The sequence below is a fragment of the Trichosurus vulpecula genome, chromosome 3 (assembly GCF_011100635.1).
Source record: "Trichosurus vulpecula isolate mTriVul1 chromosome 3, mTriVul1.pri, whole genome shotgun sequence".
NCBI lineage: Eukaryota > Metazoa > Chordata > Mammalia > Diprotodontia > Phalangeridae > Trichosurus > Trichosurus vulpecula.
Genome location: NC_050575.1, coordinates 401,651,216 through 401,661,555, shown reverse-complemented (window position 1 = coordinate 401,661,555; position 10,340 = coordinate 401,651,216). Strand labels below are relative to the sequence as shown.

Below are 10,340 nucleotides of genomic sequence, written 5' to 3'. Positions count from 1 at the left end.
AATCCTGGATAGGTCAGCTGCCTTCTCTGGTCCTCAGTTTCCCCATTTGTAAAATGATAGGGTTATATTAGATGATCTCTAAAGCCCCATCCTAGTTTTAAATCTGTGATATTATAGTTTTTTTTGTTTTGTTTTTTGTTTTTTTGGGGCAGGGCAATTGGGGTTAAGTGACTTGCCTGAGGTCACACAGCTAGTACATGTGTCAAGTGTCTTAGGTCAGATTTGAACTCAGGTCGTCCTGACTCTGGAGCTGGTGCTCTACTCACTGCACCACCTAGCTGCCCCTGATATTATGGATTAGCTATATTCTAGTTCACTTTTTTAAAGCTCTGAGGCATACCCCCTACACATGACTAAGGGGTACATACCCCACACATATCAGAGGCATGACCACTCAGTCCATTTAACTTTCATCTTATAAGATACACATAGAAACAGTGTCAGTGAGGGTAGCTAGGTTGTGCAGTGGTTAGAGCATTGGACCTGGAGTCAGGAAGACCTCAGCTTTATACCTAGCTGTGTGACTGGGCAAGTCATGTAACCTCTTTGCCTTAGCTTTCTCCACTGGAAAGTGGGGGGTTCTCACTGTCAAATGAGCTGGAGAAAGAAATGGCAATCCACTCTAGTATCTTTGCCAAGAAAACTCCAAATGGGGTCACAGAGTCAGACATGACTGAAACTGAAGAACAACAAAAAATGGCACCTACCTCCCTGGGGTGTTGTGAGATAAAATGAAATATTGTTGGTAAAGCCCTTAGCAGAGGACCTGGCACATAGTAGGTGTTCTATAAATGCTAGCTATGATGATGGCCATAGCATTTAGTACCAGAAGGCATCTTGACGGTCACTGCCTCATACACTCTCATTTTACAGATGGAGAAACTGAGTCAGAGAGGTGATACATCCAAATACTATCCATGATAGCAAACGATAGAGCTTGGATTTAAATGCAAGTCTTCCGTTTTCAAATCAAAGACTCTTTATTTTTTATCATGAAAGTTGATAAGGGGATGATGTTGTCGGGGAAAAGAAAGCAAAAAAGAAGAGGCTGGAGCCACCCAAACCTCTGAACAGCAGTCTGGGTTTTCTTTTTTTCCTTTTTGAATCATTGGATCATAGATGTACTGTTCAGGGCGGGGGGGTCTTAGAGGTCAGCTCGTCTAAACCCTTATTTTATTCATTTTTCCTTTTTTTCCTTCCCTCCCTGTTCCTGCCCTAGAGATGGCTACCATTAGACACAAATACAAACATATATACACACATATGTGTATGATACTGTATAATATAATAATTATATATATATGCATACAGACTACATATAGATAGATAGAGATGTGTTCATATTGGTCTGATCAGCCACAGTTGGACAAACTATAGCTTGACTCTAATGTAGTGATGTCGTTTTGGTCCTCTTCGAGAATGGATGACAGCCAGCCATACACACACACACACACACACACACACACACACACACACACGCATGCACACTCATTCACACAAATCATTCTATACATCTATTCATCAGTTCTCTCTTTGGATGCAGCGATCATTTTCCTTCATATATCCTTTGTAGTTAATTTAGGTATTTATAATAATCAAATCATCTGAACCTCTCATTTTATAGACATGGAAACTGAGGCACAGCTAAATGAAATGACTTGTCCAAGGTCACGAAGAACCCAGTCTTCTCATTCTAAATTCAGTGCTCTTTCTACTACCTCATGCTGCCTCCCTTTATCTCTGTGGACAAAGGTAGGTCATGTCCTCTTCGTGTCCTGGCAAGGTATGGACAAAAGACAGACAGAAGAGACCTTGTGTATGTGGGTCCTGCTGGTGTGAGGGTGTAGACAGATCTAGCCAAGCCTGCCTCCTCAGGTCCCCAAAACACTAGAGGCTCAGGGAATACTATTTGCTCAGTTCCTGCCCCCTGAGACCCCTAGTGGGGCTGACACAAAGTCCTTCCTCTTACCAGGCACAGAAAGAGATCAGCTTCATGAGCTATGGAGAATCTCACAAGGCTACACAATCTTTCCCCTGTCCCCTCACTCCCCGAACGCACCCCTTTAGTACCATGTCTGTCCTCCATCAGGTGTCAGCTATGCATGACAACGTAAACACACACACACACACACACACGTGGTGAGTCACTGGTGATTTCACCAGTGACACCCATGGACCACGGGGCTTAGAGAGAGACACATTATTGAGCAAGTTTCCTTCTGAGAAACACCTTCTTTAAGTCATCCAAAGGTTGTGAGGTCCAGACTTCCAGGACCTCTTGTGTAGGTCAAAGCACGGAGTTCAGAGTTCAAAGGAACCCAAGAGACCATCTCATTTTACAAGTGAGGAAACTGAGGCCCAGAGATGAGAAAATGGCTCATCCAAACTTAGGTTGGTATTAAGTGGCAAAATCTGTATTTGAACTCAGGTTTTCTGACTCCAAAATGAATCTATTTTCCTGTTATATCATGAGAAACTGTGGCAGTCCTTTAATTCTCTTGCTTTCATTATAGAATCATTTTTTCTTCAGTCCAGACCTATGATTTCATCAGCATAAGAAACTCTGTGGTAACTACCTCCATTGGTACAAATGAAACTCATTTGTAACTTAAAGCTTTAGTGAGATGTCAGGCCACTTGTCCATGGTCACAAAGTCTGTTAGAAGCAGGATTTCAACTCAGGTCTTTCTGACCTGGAGGCTGGCTCTCTTTTCTCTCTGTCACACTGCTCCTCTACAGTAACATTGAATCTAATCTGATGTTGTTGTTTTTGTTTGTCCTTCATTCTCCAAGAAGACCATGGCATCAGGAAGGTGATGGCATGACTTGCAAGTGAATTGGATTTAAGTGAGGCAGGGCTGTGCAAAGTCACCAGCCTCACTATCTCCTTTGGAGCAATCTGGGTCCGGTGGCAAGGTATAAATCAGGACAGGATGCAGTGAGAGACCTTGCCCTTTTTAAGCTAAGTCTAAATTTGTCTGAGGCAGCACCCATTCAGTGACTAAGTCTAGGGAAGAAATAAGGCAAAGAATGGTCTCTTTTACCTAGTCAAAAACAAAACAAAACTCAATATGGGAGAGGAAAATCCTCAGGGTTTTGCACCAAAATAGCAACAATTACTATTACACTCACTCTGAGGCATCAGAACCCAAACAGTGACCCAGTAAGGCTTGGCCTGGGACCTTTTGTTGTTCAATCAATGACAGCCAGAGTGATCTGGGTTTAAGGCATGGTCCTTAAGAAAGAAATCTAGCCTATAAATCCCAAGATATTTTGTGAGCTTTCAGTGATGAAAAATTACATTCCTTTGGGCAACTAATTTGATGTCTTAGAGCTAAAGGAACCCTTTGAGATCACCTGGTCCAACCCATTTTTACAGATGAGAAAATGGAGGCCTGGAGAGATAAAGTTGCTTACTCAAGATTACTGAAACTCAGATCCCCTGACACCTACGCCAGTCATCTTTCCGTGATATCAATAAGACAAAGAAGATTTTTTAAAAAGCTAACATTTACCCAGCTCTTGTAGATTAGTAAAGCACTTTACAATTGACTCATTTTATCCCCACAACAGCCCTGGGAAATATGTGTTATCATTGCCATCCACATTTTGCAGATGAGGAAATGAAGCAGACAGAGGTTATACAGGGTCATACACAGAGTAAGTGTCCAGAGCTGGATTTAAACTCATCTACACTGAGTTCAAGTGCCGTGTTCTTTCTATTGCTACCTCTAAAAAGTGCCCAGTGGGTCAGTTAATGTCTCCAACTGTACTTATGATAAGCTCTGAGCCCTGGCAGCTGAAAGAGCTAAGGTGATCATAGATGTCATCAAGATGGGCGTGGGAGATGGACCAAATTACTCGATCTCTGTAACTGGATCATTTTATTCAGTGTTGGAGTCTTCTTTTAGGAAGGGCACTGAATAACTGAACTGGATCCATAGAAGGGTGGCCAGGAGGGGAAAGATACTAAAGCCCATGCCATCTTTGACTGCAGTGTCTGGTTAAGGAAATGGGCTTGGGCATCCTAGAGAAGAGAACACTGAAGGGGAGATGATAGCCATCTTCAGATCTCCCAAGAACCATCACACCTAAGACCATGTGACCACAGAGGACAGGACTGGAAGAAGGGAAGGAAACAAGCATTTATTAATTGCCTACTACATGCAAGGCTCTAAGGCACTAAGTGTTTTACACATATTATCTCGTTTGATCCTCATAATACCCTGAGAAGTAGGTGCTATTATTATCCTCATTTTATAATTGAGAAAACTGAGGCAGATAGAAGTTAAGTGACTTGCCCAAGGTCATACAGCTAGTAAGTGTCTGAAGCTAGATTTGAACTCAGATCTTCCTGATTCTACACCCAGTGCTCTATCCACTGTGCCACCTATAATTAGTGAGTAAAAGCTGAAGAGATTTAGATTTAATATCAGTATAAAGAAAACAGTTTCCTAACAATGAAAGCTGTCCCAAAGTGGAAGGTGCTATTCAGAAGGTCATAGTTTCCCCACATGGTGTGGTGGGGAATGCAGCATGATCCAGTGGAAGGATGCCAAATTTGGAGCCAGGAGACCACCAGCTGTATGAGACTCTGGCCAAGTCCCTTTAATGCCTTGGATCTGTTTCTTCATCTTCTCGCTAGGTGACCTCTAAGCACCTAAATCTATGATCTTATGATCCATCACTGGGTCCCTTTAATAGGTGGCAACCAGATGATCGTTTGTCTGGGGTATTGTAAAAGGGGACCCTCTACACATACAGGTCAGACTAGATGGCCTCGAAGGCACCTTCCATCTCGGACATTCTGTGAGCGACAACCTAAGACTTGTAGGAGTAATCTGAGACTGTTCCCTAAAGACCAAACAGCCTCTGCCTGGATGACTCAGTGTGCTGATGGAGGCCCAAGGTAAAATCCACTGGTCATTGTTGGGGATTGGGGTTATGTGTCACCAATTAAACAGAAACTTTTTTATCTAATTGTACAAAACTGTGGTCTGTGTGAAACTGGGAAGTCCAGATGTCAGGACAGTTTTGAACACCTTTTGAAAGGGAGGTTTCATTCACTGTCTGGACAACACACCTGAGGTTTTGTGTTTATGCTTGTTTGTTTGTTTGTTTTATAGACTGGGACCTACATCACTGATTTCATGACTAGCTAAGATCACATCTAAAAGGAGTTGTATCACTTTAGTAAGAGAAAATCAAATTCTCTGCTAGATTCAGATTATGGACCAGTTTTATTTCATCTTAACATACTTAGTACATTATGAGAGAAATGATTATTAGTAACCAATAGTCTGGGGAGGTTCAGAGCTCTCTCTTTCTTCCAAAGTCCTGATTTTTAAAAGGTCAGTCTCCTGAAGGACATTGCTGCTGATGAGACTGGATTAATTTTCTTGTTTAAGACCCTACTCTGGTGGAAGCTATTGTGTTCTGCTCTGTCTTGGGCAGACATATATTCTTTGAAAAGATAGCCCAAAGCTGTGGGCAGTCTGGTATAGAGATAGTTTCTCTGCCTAAGGGTGACAGGATGTCACTCTCGGCCCTTCATTTTAATATAGCTCAGCTTCCACTGTGTTGTCCAATCAGAGTTGATTGCCACCCCTCAGGAACACCTACTCTTTGAACTGTGAGCCCACCACCATGACTGTTTTTGGTCTGAGAGGGATGGCCAAATGACTACCTTTCACCAATAACATGCTGGTCTTGTTAGTAAAGTGATTAAGTTACTGAGAAACTATGTCTCTTGAACCTTTTAATCATCATAGTTAGTAGGTAAGTACCAGGGAAATATGCCTGCCATTGACTCAAACTCTCTCAGACCAAAGACCAGAGTACCTCTGTAGAAGATTCTACATGGGTTAATACTGGTATTTATCCCAAAGAAACTTCTCCATGATTTAATAGCAAGTGAAGCTATCTATCCATAAGCCGCCTTCCAGCCCTCATTCTGCAGAGCAGTGTGGATCGGTGGAAAGAGTTTCAACTTTGGAGTCAGAGCACCTGGGTTTAAAATCTACCTTTTATGCCTGCGACCCGTGAGACCTTAGGCAAGTCACTTAACTTTGCTAGTCCTCAGTTTCTTCAAGTGTAAAATGAGGGGATTGAAATAGAAAGCCTTTCCTGATCTAATTCTATCACTCTATATGTAGCTCTGTATTACATGTACTTTATGCCATGACAGGTGTTTTTACAAATTGGTCCTTCTCCTTCCTTCCCTCATGAAAAGTATTGTTGCCTTTGGGTTATTATATGCCCCATGTGGCCATCCCCAGTGGTTTTCTCCAGAGATAGGAAGTTAGAAGTGGACACAACTGTTAGGAATCTCTGGGCTAGCTCTGACTGAAGCCTAGTCACCACCCACTTTTCCAATTTTGGTATCCAGCTAATGTGGGCAATGAGTCATGTCCTCAGACTGACACAAAAGTAGGCAAAGGAAACAAAAGAGCAGAGAAAGATCTAAGCCCAAATACCATTGGCACTGCTACTAGGTTACGCCTTCTAGCCTTGCTCACACATACTGTAGGGACTTTCATCAGACTCTCCTCACTGCCAAGTGTACAAGACAACCTCCACATACAACAACACCCTTTCAACTCCCTGACATCCCCAGTGGAGGTGAGGGAGTCAGTTATGGGTGAAGCCCAATTAAGCTCCCAGCTAGCTTTGGGATGGGCAAGTAGGGAGAAGGCAGCCCTAAACATTTAAGCTGGCATTGTCATGGATTTCAGGTGGGCATGTATGTCCTCAGTTGGAAAGGGTTATATTCAAATGTAGACCCTTGGTGACTGCTTCTCTTTCTCTCTCTCTCTCTCTCTCTCTCTCTCTCTCTCTCTCTCTCTCTTTCTCTTTGTGTGTGTGTGTGTGTGTGTGTGTTTTGCAGGCTAGAGCCCTCAGCCAGTGCCTTGGTGGATTAGTTGTTTTTTAAATGTTAATTTTTTTCATTAAAAAACCCTTTATATTCATTTCATGTTGTTTTGGAATCACAGAAATTAGGTGAGGGAAAAAAACCCAAGGGGACAAATACAACTGAAGAGCACAGCGTCTGGCAAAAGTTCTCGACTTTCACAGGAGTCTGGGGATGGGAGGGGAACAAGACCTATACATCATCTACTGTGTAATTTAGTGAAGGGGTTCAAACGCAGGGCTGGGTAGAGGCTGGGGAGCAGCACACCCCAGGACCTCATCTCTCCTCATCAAAGGACTCCGAGTCCATCCGAACCCTCTCTCTTTCCTGCCGGTCGTTCCCTGGCCTGTCCAGTTCTGGATCCTCTTGAACGTTGTCGTTGTGCAGGTCTTCAGATGAGCTGCATCTTTGCCCCTTTCCCATATTCTGTCCTTCCTCTCGTTCTTTGTCCTCACCACTCTCCCCCTTCTGGGTTGTGGACTCACCATTCACCGGAGCGGAGAGATCGACATTAGGCTTCTCCTCTGTCTTCTCCTTGGGGGCCTCCCCTCCTGCCAACTGATCTTCACTCTTCTCTACCTCCGCTTTGACCTTCTCCCAGACAGGTTTGTTAGTTTTCTGGTTTGTGTCAACCTTTGGTCCCAGAACCCTCAATTGGAGCCCTGTGTAGACTTCTGCTGCTTTCTCCATCACTTCCTGGTTGGCCTTATAACGACGAATCTCTTTTAACTAGCCACCACATCTGTGTTCTTCTGGAGAATCTGAGAGGTCATCTGCAGGCTCCCCAGCTCCTCCAGGGCACTGAGGCATCTTTTTACATCTGGATTGTCAACCTTCAGTGCAAACTTGATCTCGCTGGGCAATTTCTGCAGCCTCTCTTCCACAGATGGCTCTTTCTTCTTTTCAACCCTCCTCTCTGGATGCACCTCCGACTTCTTCCTGGCTTGCTCCACTTTCACAGACTTGGCTCGGGTCTTCTCCTCTGGGTGGCTTCTTTTCTCCTTCTAGTTCGGTTTCTTTGATGGCTCTAAGGACTATGGCTTCTTCACTGGCTTCTTCACCTCCTTCTCTAGCTCTGGCTATGAATCAGAGGATGAAGGGGCTCGGCCGCGACCTTTCTTGCCCCTCTTCTTGATGAGTTCATCGTCTTTGACTTCAGCCTCACTGCTGTCACTGTTGGGGTGAGTCTCCTCCCTCTTAGACTTTTCCTTCTTCTTCTCCTTTTCCTCCTTCTCTTGTTCCCGCAGTTGGCGCAGCTCCTCTTCCTGCTCCCGCTTCTGTTCCTCTTTTAGCTCCTGACGCCGCTCCTCATCCCTCCGTTTCCACTCACTGATGCGGTCCACTTTACTATCACTGTCACTGTCGCTGCTGGAGCTGCTGGGAACATGTTCTACCTTTGATTTTCTTCCCCGACGTTTGGGGGGAGGTTTCTCACCTGGTTTTCTGCCCCGCAGAGGCTTTTTGACAGAGATGTCTGAGTCCGAGTCTGAGTCCGAGTCAGAGGCTGATTTTATCATGACCATCGATTTGTTCTGAGCTTCCTCTGAATCAGCCTTGGAGTCTGAATCAGAACCAGAATCCACCTTCACCTTTTTCTTCCTTCCTCTAACTGGACCCTCCGTGGGGCTCGGGCAACAGTTTTCCTTTCTGGAGTGAAATCCTGATCACTGTTTTTTTCTGATTCTGATGAGCTTTCTGAGTTTTCATCTTCTGATGGAGATGCACTGGCTAGGTCTAGGTCACTGGAGGCTTTGCGTGCCTCTTTAGACACTGGCATTTTCAATGGTGGCGCTTTTCGCTTTATCCCACTGTGTTCACTGCCCTTGTCAGACTCTTCATCACTTTCCATCTTCTCGCTGGCACTCGCTGCTGTCACTGATGCAACAGCCATGAGCCCTGCCTCATCTTCCGCGTCACTTCCAGCCAGGACTTCACTGTCAGAAGAACTCACAGGTGGCGGAGCCCTGTAACTGGCATGGGGGTTATTCTGGATCTCCCACAGGCCTTCATTAAAACCTTTTCTCTTGTTGGGTTTCCCATACTTGTCCTTGTATTTTAATAGGGGAACAAGTCCTTGGGTCCCAGGAAGGCTGTTTCATGAGTGCCAAAGAAGAAGATGGGGTACTCGTTGCGGGGCGGTTTTACTGCCCCATCTGCAATGTAGTTAATTTTTTACAAGCATTTATTGTCCTTACCTTCCACTACTCTCCAAATGAACAATAAAAAGAAAAAACTCTCCCAATAAGCATACTGTCCAGCAAAACAAATTCCCACATTAAACACGTCCAAAAATCTGTTTTAGTATGCATTTTAAGTCTATCACCTCTCTGGCAGGTGGCCAGTGAGCTTCATCTTCAGTCTTAGACTTATGTTTTATCATTGCATTGATTGGAGTTCCAAAGTCTTGCAAAGTTGTTTTCCTATATGTTCACTTTGTTCTGCACTGGTTCATAGAAGCCTTTCCAGTTTCCTCTGAAACTGCCCATTTCATCACTTCTCATGTTGTAATAAAACTCCATTGCATTTATATGCCATAATTTGTTTGGTTATGTGCCAATAGATGGGCACAACCTTAATTTCTGTTTTTTTTTTACTACTATGAAAAGAGCTGCTATAAATACTTTTGTACATGTGAGTCCTTTTCCTCTTTCTTCAGATTCTTTAGAAAATAGGCCTAGTAGTGAGATAACTAGGTCAAAAGGTGTGCCCAGTTTCATGGCTTTTGGTAGGACATAGTTCCAAATTGCTTTCCAGAATGGCTGGACCAATTCACAGCTCCAACAACAGTGCATCAGTGTACCTGTTTTCCCACAACCCCACCAACATTTGTCACCTCTGCCAATCAGATGGGTGTGATATGGAGCCTAAGAGTTGTTTTAAGTTGATTTATATAATTATTAATGATTTGGAGTATTTTTTTCATTTGGTTGTGTGTTAGATGAAATTCCAAGAGACAAGGTTCCAAATATAATTAATTGATTTATTAGTTAAGCTAGCAATAACCAATAAATTGAGGTCATTGGTTACCAAAGACCCCATACGAGGGCAACAGAGCCTTTTAAATCCAAGTGTGTGTTCCTTCTAATTGACCAGACAGTACATCATTGAGACTTCCCCTGACAAATGTGAGGCAACCCTGATTGGTAGGTGGGTTGGCCTTCTGGTGGGGATGATTACACCCCTCTCTGACACTCAAGGATATGTATATGTATATATACAATACCAGTTGCTCCAGGAAAAGCAGGTGCTTCCAGTCACCTTGGCTCAGTCAGGTTCCCCCTTGGTTTTAGCTTCCTTTTTAGAGACCAAGTTGCTCCAAATCTTGATTAGAAAGTGAGAATACAAGTGTCATTCCTGGATAGCTTGACCTTAGCTCAAACTGGCTTCTGTTTATAGGGAAATAGAAGCAAGGGCCCTTCCCAGGCTGTTAA

The 10,340-nt window shown here is 43.8% G+C and overlaps 1 pseudogene; it reads right to left on the bottom strand.

Annotated features, from left to right (window-relative positions):
* Window positions 1-7,185: 7,185 nt before the first annotated feature.
* LOC118842706 lies at window positions 7,186-9,078 on the bottom strand (annotated as a pseudogene).
* Window positions 9,079-10,340: the final 1,262 nt, after the last annotated feature.